At 48.1% G+C, this 10,698-nt stretch overlaps 1 pseudogene; it reads right to left on the bottom strand.

Annotated features, from left to right (window-relative positions):
* Positions 1–10,698, bottom strand: part of LOC102383661 — a 60,968-nt pseudogene that overhangs the window by 49,713 nt on the left and 557 nt on the right.

Raw genomic sequence — 10,698 nt, 5'->3', positions numbered from 1 at the left:
CAGCCAGCAAGGCCAGCCATACCTTGTCATGCATCCAAAGGTGCATCTCAAGCTGGTCCAGAGAGGTGATACTCCCCCTCTATGCGACTTTGGTCAGGTCGCAGTTGGAGTGCTGCGTCCAGTACTAGGTGCAGCACTTCAACAGGGATGTGGCCAGCCTGGAGAGGGTTCAGAGGAGGGCCACCCACTTGGTGAGAGGGCAGCAGGACAGGCCCTACGAGGAGAGACTGCAGGACCTGAACCTGTTCAGCCTCAGCAAGAGGAGGCTGAGGGGGGACCTGGTGGCTGCCTACAAACTCATCAGGGGGGATCAACAGCAAATAGGCAGAGCCCTTTTCTCCCCAGCACCACCTGGGGTGACGAGGAACAATGGTCATAAGCTGATGGAGAATAGGTTTAGGTTAGAGATCAGAAGGCAATATTTTACAGTTAGGGTGGCCAAAATCTGAAACCAACTTCCCAGGGAAGTGGTCCTCGCCCCTACCTTGGGCAGATTCAAGAGGAGGTTGGATGATCACTTGTCTGGGGTCTTGTGAACCCACCATTCATTCCTGCCTGTGGCAGGGGGTCAGGCTAGATGATCTGTTCAGGTCCCTCCTGACCCTAGCTACTATGAAACTATGAAACTATCTATTTTCTGAACTGAACAGACCTAGCCTCTTTAGTCTCTCCTCCACTGCTGACATCCTTGTTGTTCTTCTCTGGACCTTCTCCAGTTCTTCTATAAAAGGTATACAGGAGGGCAACAAGGATGATTATAATTGGACAAAGCCTTGTCTTGGATCGTTTAGACAAGGCTAATCCTGCGTGGAGCAGTGGGTTGGACTAGATGTGGTCTCCTGAGGACCTTTCATTCTTGTTGCCCTTCTCTGGGCTTTCTCTAGTTCTTCTATAGCTTTTTGGAGGTGTGGGGAATCAGGGAAAGGGGGTTAGGTACTGGCATGAAAGCCACTGCTGAAATCATGTCTGCATCAATGGAGTCAAAAGTGATTTGGACCATGGGTTGGGGGCAAGAGATGGCAGGTCACTCACCCCCATTGTGTCCCCAACATGGGTCCTCAATTGGTCCTTTCCAGGTGGTACCCACTTTTGAATTCCCAGTCAATCCCAGCCCCTTTTCTAGGTCTTCTATGTCCTTTTTGAGGTGGGAGGACCAGAACTGTGCAGTATCCAAGCTGTGGATGCACCAGGGATTTACAAACAGGACACCCTGAGTGCACAGAAATCAAGAATCTGGCCCCATATATTGATGCTAAAAGATTTTTGTTTTATGATCATTATAGGGCTCCATTCCTCTGCACTAGATCCAAAGGCCCTGTTCTAGTTATAGGATCATAGGACAGTCAGGACAGAAGGGTCCTCACAGGGTCGCATCTAGTCCAGCAGGGGCTTAAGGCAGGATCATCCCTGACTATACCATCCCAGCCATGTGTCTGTCCAACCTGCTTTCAAGCATTTCCATGGATGGAGAAACCAGCACCTCTGGGTAGCCTGTTTCAATGCTTGACCACCCTCAAAGTCAGCAAGTTCCTCCTCATCTCCAGCCTTAGTTTCCCCTGCCCTCGTTTGAGGCCATTGCTCCTAGTTCTAGCCCTTGTGGCTCACCTCCATCATCTCTATACTTGCCCTTCAGGGAGCTGGAGACTGGTAGGCATCTAAATAGGTTTCTATACCATCCTACCCAAGTCTCTGGAAAACTGGTCATGTAGCTACATCGGTCTATGTCAGCCTTCAGAAGATGATAGCTCACACAGGATGCAATTCATAGAAAATGAGGGTTGGAAGGGACCTCAAGAGATCACATCTAGGCCAACCACCTGCTCCAAGCAGGATCATCCCCAACTCGGTCATCCCAGACAAGGCTTTTCTCTAGCCAGGTGTTCAAGGATGGAGATCCCACGACATCTCTGGGTAGCCTGTTCTAGTGCTCTACTACCCTCCTCATGAGAAAGTTTTTCCTAATATCTAAGGGGGTTCCTATGGGGTAATGTATCTCAGGTTTTAGTCCAGAGTAAATTTATTCAGGGGTGAAGTGTCAGCACAAATTGCATGCACACATCCAAATAATCTGGGAGAATTCTCCCAGGTTTGCTCTCCTGGTAAAGACATTTACACAGGTTTCTTCTGGGACATTTAAAAAGGTTTCCCAGAAGAAATGTGATGTCTGTACAAGGCCTGACACACACAGAGCACCAGGTCAAATATCTACAGAAGCTGCTATTACCGAGCAAGGGCACTAAGTGGCAGGGTAGCCCATCTGCAGTGATCCTGACTAGGCCCACAGACAGAAGTAAGGGTCCCATGGCTGCCATCGGTTACGGAGATCAGCTATTAGGATACAGCTACATGATGCTGTAGTGATACCAATGTAGTTAAATCACTGGAAATTTAACTCTTCTTCATTCAGTTAGGCTCACTCATGGTTAGTATGGAACAATCCCATGCAGTACAGGCTGAGGACCAACAGACTGGGCAGCAGCTCTGCAGAAAAGGACCTGCGGGTGACAGGGGACAAGAAGCTGAATAGGAGCCAACCATGTGCCCTTGTTGCCTAAGGGCATCCTGGACTGCATTAGTAGGACTGTTGCCAGCAGATCAAGGGCAGTGATTCTCCCCCTCTATTCAGCATTGGTGAGGCCACATCTGGAGTCCTGTGTCCAGTTGTGGGCCCCCACTCCAGCCAGGATGAAGAGAGTCATGGCCATAGAATCATGGTCATAGGCCCAAAGAGAAATCAGACTGGAAGGGACCTCCAGAGGTCACTTCTAGTCCAACCGCCTATACAAATGCATCCTCTAAACTCTTCCTAAAACTACTGTCAACCTAACACAACACAAAACTTGCCTTATACCAGACAGATGCCCCAACCTGAGACTGGTTTGAACTGGTCCTTTACAGGGCTTTCCCCTTCCTTCTTGTTGTGGACCTCAGCAACTTATCTAGAAGTGTTTAGAAATCCATGCCAAAGCAGGGAATAGAGCCCCGAATTTCCTCCCCCAAGATATTTATATCACACCAGGAAGGGAAGGAGCTAGCTCAGTTGGCTGTGAATTCCTGTGGTTCACCCACACATAACATGAGGTTTCTCAATTGTCCTTCTTTCTCAATCACCCTCCACCTGATTGGCTGGGATATCTCTTATCCTCTCTGTGGAGGGCATGAGGCTGGGTTGGATCAACACAGAAAGTGTTGAGCAATCCCGCCATTGAGGCAACAGGAGGAAGTGTACAGTCCCATAGAACAGCTGCAGTGAAATGAGTGTCATTTTGGAAAACTACCGGGTCTTGTGAGAGCCAAGATCTGTGACATACTGCCTCATAAGGAAGGCTGAAAGAACTAGGGTGATTTATTTTGGAAGAAAAAAAGAGAAGCCTGGGCAAAGGGTGGAACAGGTGAGGATTACAGGAAAGTGAGGCTGGAAGGGACCTCACAAGATCACACCTAGTCCAGCCCCCTGCTCAATTCAAGATCAGCACTGATAAAACCACCTAGTCCAGCCCCCTGCTCAATTCAAGATCACCACTGATAAAACCCCCCCAGCCAACCGTGTCTCTAACCTGCTCTTGGACATTTCCAAGGATGAAGATCACGCCACTTCTCTGGGCATCCTGGTCCAATGCCAAACCACCCTCTGAGTCAGCAAGCTCCCTCTCATTTCCAACCTCAGTTTCCCCTGCTGCAGCTTGCAGCTGTTGCTCCTAGTCCTGTCCCCTCCAGCCACAGAGCCCATCTCCATCCTTTGGGACATGGCTTATGAAGAGAGGCTGAGGGAACTGGGCTTATTTACTCTAAAGAAGAGAAGACTGAGAGGAGATTTAATAGCAGCCTTTACCTACCTGCAGGGGGGTTGCAAAGAGGATGGAGCTGGACTGTTCTCAGTGGTAGCAGATGACAGAATAAGGAACGATGGGCTCCAGGTGCAGCAAGGGAAGTTGGGGTTGGATATAAGGAAAAATGCTCTCATGAGGAAGGTAGGAAAGCACTGGAACAGGCTCCCCAGAGAGGTGGTGGAGTCTTCATCCTTGGAGCTTTTGAAGACCCTACTAGACAAAGCCTTGGCTGGGTTGATGGAGTTGGGACTGGTCCTGCTAAGAGTAGGGGTTTGGCCTAGATGTGACCTCCTGAGGTCCCTTCCAGCCCTCATGTTCTATGATTCTTTCCTCTCTATCATTGCCCTTCAGGGATTTGAAGACCAGTGTCAAATCCCTCCTCAGGCTTCTCCTCTCTGGACTCAGTCACTTTAGCTCTTCCAGCCTTTGTTCATCAGTTTTGCTTCCCGTGCCTCTAATCGTTTGTCTCACGTTGAGTTGCACTCTTTCTAAACTGTCCACCTCCTTCTTGAAATGTGGAGGCCAAAACTGGACCCAGGACTCCAGGTGAGGCCTCACTAGTACTAGACAGAGGGTGCATCTACATGAGATACTTTAAGGCACACTAGCTTCAATTTAAGGTGCATTAGGGTGTATGTCTATACATGTGCACCCTTAAAACATTTTTAAATGGTAATTTTGGGCTATTCATGCCTAATTTGATACCTGCAAATGCAGGTATGAAATTTAGGCGTGAATTGTTAAAGTGTATTAACACTGTGTGTGTGGACTGACTTGGGACTAACTTTATCCCAAGTCAGTCAACACAGTGCTAATGTGCTTTAACACCTGCATGTACTTTAATGTGCTATAACACCTGCCTAAAACAACTTAATGTGCATTAAGCTAATAAGCCTTAAATTAGGTGCACTTAAATGCACATATAGACACCCCCATAGTGGGAGAATCACTGCCCTTGGTTTGCAAGTGATGCTCCTATGAATACAAACCAGTCTGCTGTTGTCTTTGCTTGCATCAAGCCCACACACCTGGCTCCTATTCAGGTTAGGATAAGGAAAACTGAGGCACAGATAAGGAAACTGAGGCACAGTAAGTGTGCTGAGCCTAGAGGGTAGGTAGCAGAGAAGAGGGTAAAGTGGGTGAATGACCTCAGGACTTTGAAGGAAATCTCTTTAGCTCATGTTAACCAAGGGTTGGATCACAAGGCCCCGTGTTGGGTCACTGCTTGACACTGACCCAGAGCTCTGGCACTAGCAACCATTCCCTCTCCCCTTGTCTTCCACAATGAACTGCTAAGGATCCTGGGTAGTGCAGTTCAGCGGGCAACTTCCTGTACTAGGAGAACTGTAATGAGAGTCACCATGAGAGAGCACTCAATAGCGTTTGGACTCAGAGCATCGCTACCCCACAGTGGACTAGAGACGTCCAACCATCTTGTCTGGGTTTCCATGAGTTTAAGGCCAAATCCATGGCTGGGTGCAGAAGGAAACTACACCAAACCTCAGTGGCACTGAGTGAGTTTGCTTTGAGATTTAGGCTTGTTTCCAACCAGCACAACTCAGGGAATTCTGAACTCCCTGCGGAAACAGACATAATGGACATGGACACCTCCAGAAAGAAAGGGGGCAAGAGTGCTCAAAAGCCCCCCTGGCTCACCAAAGGCATTTAGGAACGCCTGAAAGCTAAAAAGGAGGCATACACCTGGTGGAAGGGAGGGGCCATCACCAAGGAGGATTATACCTCCGTTGCTCAAGACTGTAGGAAGGCAGTCAGGAAGGCCAAGGCGGAGGCGGAACTAGGACTAGCGACCATATACAAATATAACAAGAAGTCCTTTTTTAAATACATAGGGGGTAAAAAGAAGGCTCCGGGTAACGTGGGGCCCCTGCAGGACATGCTTAGCAATCTGGTGGTTGCACCAGACAATGAAGCTGACCTCTTTAACAATTTATTTGCCTCCATTTTTCTGAGCAGGGACCAGAACATCCCCCCTACTGGGATCCCGGATGGATTCAGGAGAGGCACCGCCAGGCCTAGGGGCAGGGTGGACTGAGTTAGGGAATTTCTCATGGGGCTGGACACGTTTAAATCAGCAGGTTCAGATGATCTCCACCCCAAGGTGTTGAGGGAATTGGCAGGGGTCATTGAGGGACCCCTGGCATGGTTTTATGAGTACTTGTGGTGCTCTGGTGTGGTGCCAGAGGACTGGAAAAAGGCCAATGTGGTCCCCATTTTCAAAAAAGGGAAGAAGGAGGACCCAGGTAACTATAGGCCCGTTAGTCTTACCTCGGTCCTGGGGAAGCTCTTGGAGAAAATTATCCAGGAGCACGTCTGCGAGAGACCAGCAGGGGAGATTATGCTTAGGGGCAAACAACATGGGTTCATTAGAGGCAGGTCCTGTCAGACCAAACTGGTTGCCTTCTACAACCAGGTCAGAAAATCCTTGGATGCAGGTGTCACAGTGGACATAGTCTTTCTGGACTTTAGGAAGGCCTTCGACACTGTCTCTCACCCCATTCTCATTAAAAAATTAGGCAACTGTGGCGTTGATGCCTACACAGTCAGATGGGTCACAAATTGGCTGGAGGGCCGCACCCAGAGAGTGGTGGTGGATGAGTCATTTTCGACCTGGAGGGATGTGGGCAGTGGGGTCCCGCAGGGATTGGTCCTCAGGCCCGCGCTGTTCAACATCTTCATCAGTGACTTGGATGAGGGAGTGAAAAGCACCTCCTTCAAATTAAGATGTGGGGAGAGGTGGGCACTCTAGAAGGAAGGGACAGGCTACAACTAGATCTGGACAGGTTACAGAGGTGGGTGGATGAGGATAGGATGAGATTCAACACTGACAAGTGCAGGGTGCTGCACCTAGGGAGGAAGAACCAGCAGCACACCTACGGGCTGGGGAACTCCCTTCTCGTCAGTGCAGAGGCAGAAAAGGATCTTGGAGTTATTATTGATTCCAAGATGAACATGGGCCGCCAATGTGAGGACATGGTCAGTAAGGCTAACCGTACCTTGTCGTGCATCCACAGATGCATCACAGGCAGGTCCAAGGAGGTGATCCTCCCCCTCTATGTGACACTAGTCAGGTCATAGCTGGAGTACTGCGTCCAGTTCTGGGAGCCGCACTTCAGGAGGGATGTGGACAGCACGGAGAGGGTCCAGAGGAGGGCCACCCGCATGATCCGGGGGCAGCAGGGCGGACCCTACAATGAGAGGCTACAGGACCTGAACCTGTTCAGCCTCCACAAGCGAAGGCTGAGAGGGGATCTGGTGGCTCTCTGTAAACTTACCAGGGGGGACCTGCAGGGAACGGGAGAGTCCCTGTTCCCCTGAGCACTACCAAGAATAACTAGGACTAACGGCCACAAGTTGACTCAGAGTAGGTTCAAGCTAGACATCAGGAGACACTACTTCACAGTGAGGATGGCTATGATCTGGAACCAACTTCCAAAAGAAGTGGTGCTCACTCCTATCCTGAGGGTCTTCAAATGGAGGCTAGATAATCACCTAGCCGGGGTCGTTTGCCCCCCGCATTCTTTCCTGCCCATGGCAGGGGGGCGGACTTGATGATCTGCTCAGGTCCCTTCCGACCCGACCAACTATGAAACTATGAAGAAAGCAGAAGAACCTTCACCAGGTCCCAGAAGACTAGAACTAGGGGCACCTGCCAAAATCAGTGGGTGACAGGTTTAAAGCTAATAAGGGAAAGGACTTTTTAATTTAAGGCCTAGTTAACTGGTGGAATCTATTGGTGGGATCATGGCTGCAGTGATCCCCAAGCCCAGGGGCTGCACGGGACACCCCCGTGACTGGGAAACCCTCACCTGAGGGGCCCCGCAGCTGCAGGAGCTTGTGTGGATCACATATTAGATCCCATTGCACCTTTACCTGCACATGTAGAGACATCCAAAAGTCTGCAATCTTAACGAGTACTTACACCACAGCATGACTACCCAGGTCCACAGGTGCAGGGCGGTATTTGCGTCCACCATACCTAAAAACCAGAAGCCAAATATGTCTGAAATTAGTGAGAAAACACACCTTTGTGTTGTGTACATTTGCCAATAGGAAGCAGACATTTCTAGGGACGGGATGAGTGAATCTCTCCCCAGCGGGTGAGTGAATCTCTCCCCAGCTCTTTCATCACTACAACACTCTGGCCGTGTCTACACGAGACATTTACTGCGCAGTAACAAATTACGACTATGCAGCCACTCATTACTACTGCGCAGTAGCATCGTATGGCATGAACCATGACGTGACACCACTGTGCAGTAGTAATGAGCTACTGCACAGTAATAATGATCTCCTGAGCAGTCAGCATCACCAGGAAGCCATGCAGAGATGCTACTGTGCAGTACTGCTGGTTACTGCGTATTCATTTAGTCATTATGCAAATACTACACGCTAAATATGCAAATACTAAATAAAGTCATTTAGTCATTATGCAAATACTAAATGACTGCACAGTAACAACTGTGCAGTCAGCGTCTCGTGTAGACACGGTCTCTGAGAACTAGAGGGGGAAACAAAAAACCTCAAGGATATTCTAAAAATTGGTCAAAACCCCCCCTGGAAATTCATACGTGTTCCAAAATTCTAATGAATTCTGAGCTGTTCTACCAGTAACACTGTTCAAATAGATTAATTCCTCTATCCAGAACTAGGATTTAACTTGTATCAGGTTCTGTTTTTCTGGGATTAGCCTTTTTTCTTTGTACATCTAGGCCACAAACACATGCGGTAATACAGTGTTTAAAAAAATATAGGCTGTATAGAAACTGGGTCAGGTTAGAGGTCAGAGGAAACAATCATGTACCATACTTTATTGGCTATGTTTCCTGGAATGAGATCTGCACTTAGTTTTGCAAAAGCAAAATGAAGAGAAAAAAGATCTATCCTTGTAATAGGCAACAAAACAGCAGCAGCAAGGTGTGCTTATGCCTGATAAGGCATAAATTACTCTTACCATATTTCTCCCATATAATATGCACCACAATTTCCAGCAGCCATTTTTTGGAAAAAAGGTGTGAACTGTTTGTAAGAAAATATGATAATATTAGTCACACATATATTATGGATTTTTTTAAACTTGTTCCCATGGGCATTTTGTTCTTAAGTGCTTTGCTAAGTAATGAATTTGGCAGTTAATGAAGGACCGAGTGGAAGAGGTGGCAAGTGTGGGATAGAAATATCAGAGAAGTCAGACTGAAAGGGACTTTTAGAGGCCATAGAGTCCTTATCATAGAGAACTGGAGCCAGAAGGGACCTCCAGCAGTCTCAGCCTCCAAGTTGTAGAGTCATAGAGAAGCAGGGTTGGAAGGGAGCTCCAGAGGTCACATCTAGTCAAACCCCCTACCTAAGGCAGGATCGGCCATGTCCAAACCATCCTGTACAAATCCATAACCTAAACTCTTCTTAAAACAATCACCAGGGTTGGGGGAGGAGTGGGGGCAACCAGCAAAGACCAGAAGCCTGGGAAATACCCATGGTAGAATACAGGAATAGCTATACCTAGATTATCCCTACCAGTGGCTGTCCAACTTCCCCTTAACCCCTATAGTGACAGAGAGTCTACAACTGCCCTAGGAACATTGGCATGCCCCAGACACCATCCCCAGCTTTGGCTGCAGCCAATGCTCAGTGCCTCTGAATACCATGGATACCATGTGCTGTCATGTACAGTCCTTTTCCCTGAGAAAAACAGCTGTTGGAAATTGGAGTGCATGCTATATGCAAGAAATATGGTAAGAGCAGATACTACCACTTACTAGCTGAGATCAATCGAGCAGAACAGTGAGCAGGCCTGGCTGCCACACTGCTGCTCCTCAGTTACCACAAGGCTAGATCTTCTTTCCCTTCGTTCGGCCTTTCAAAACAAAGGGGCACGCTATATTCTGGGATGTGCTATATGTGAGAAAAGACAGTCTTTCTAGGAAATCACTTAAGCTGGCCCTATCTGTACTTCTCATTGGCTTGGAAAGTGTTTTCACCCCCTCAAGGCTGATTCATCTCAACATATGCCCCCTTCACACTAGCTTCTGTGCATGTTTTGGACCCTTCATAGGTCTGGAGTAGGCATGCTGCTAATGGAGTGAGAGTATATGGCATATTTGAGCACTCTAACGGCAGAATTTCACCCATCCTTCCCTTTTCTGTCTGGTCAATAGGGAAGCACCACCCCCTTGTTTTGAAGGAAAGGCCCAGCCCCTTTTTTTGGAGCCTGGAGAAAAGGTTGTAGAGACGGTTCAGAGCTGGGAGTGAGTGAATACAGCAGCCAATCAATGGTCCAGAGAGGGGCACCACATAAGATCCTCCCTATGCTGGCCCCTCAGGTTGTCTTCCTTTCAAGATCAAGGGGGTTGTGTCTACATGTGCATTTATGCCAGCTTAAATTTACTGCGCAGCATATTACTGCGCAGTAAGTGGGAATAGGCTGGCATCTACACATGTGGGCATTAAAGCACATTAACGCTGTGTGTGGACTAACTTGGGACTAAAGTTAGTCCCAAGTCAGTTTACACATACAGTGTTACTGCGCAGTAAGTCATCTACACATACATTACTGTGCAGTAACTAATCAGCCATAAATTTGATACCTTCATGATGCAAATATCAAATTCACCCTCAAGTCAGCATAAATCACCATATTTACTGCTCAGTGCGGGCATGCACACGTAGATGTGTGCCCATACTGGGCAGTAATTTCAGTTACTGAGCAGTAAATGCACACATGTAGACGCACCAAGGGTGTATTATATTCCAAGCCACGTTGTATGCAAGAAAATACAGTATTTCTATTAAACCTCTTAGCTGGCCAAATCTGTGCTTCTCAGCCTCAACCCCATGACTTTAGGACTGCCAT

Source organism: Alligator sinensis, unplaced genomic scaffold (genome assembly GCF_000455745.1).
Source record: "Alligator sinensis unplaced genomic scaffold, ASM45574v1 scaffold113_1, whole genome shotgun sequence".
In the NCBI taxonomy this organism is placed as follows: Eukaryota; Metazoa; Chordata; order Crocodylia; family Alligatoridae; genus Alligator; species Alligator sinensis.
This window is presented reverse-complemented; position numbering and strand designations above follow the sequence as displayed.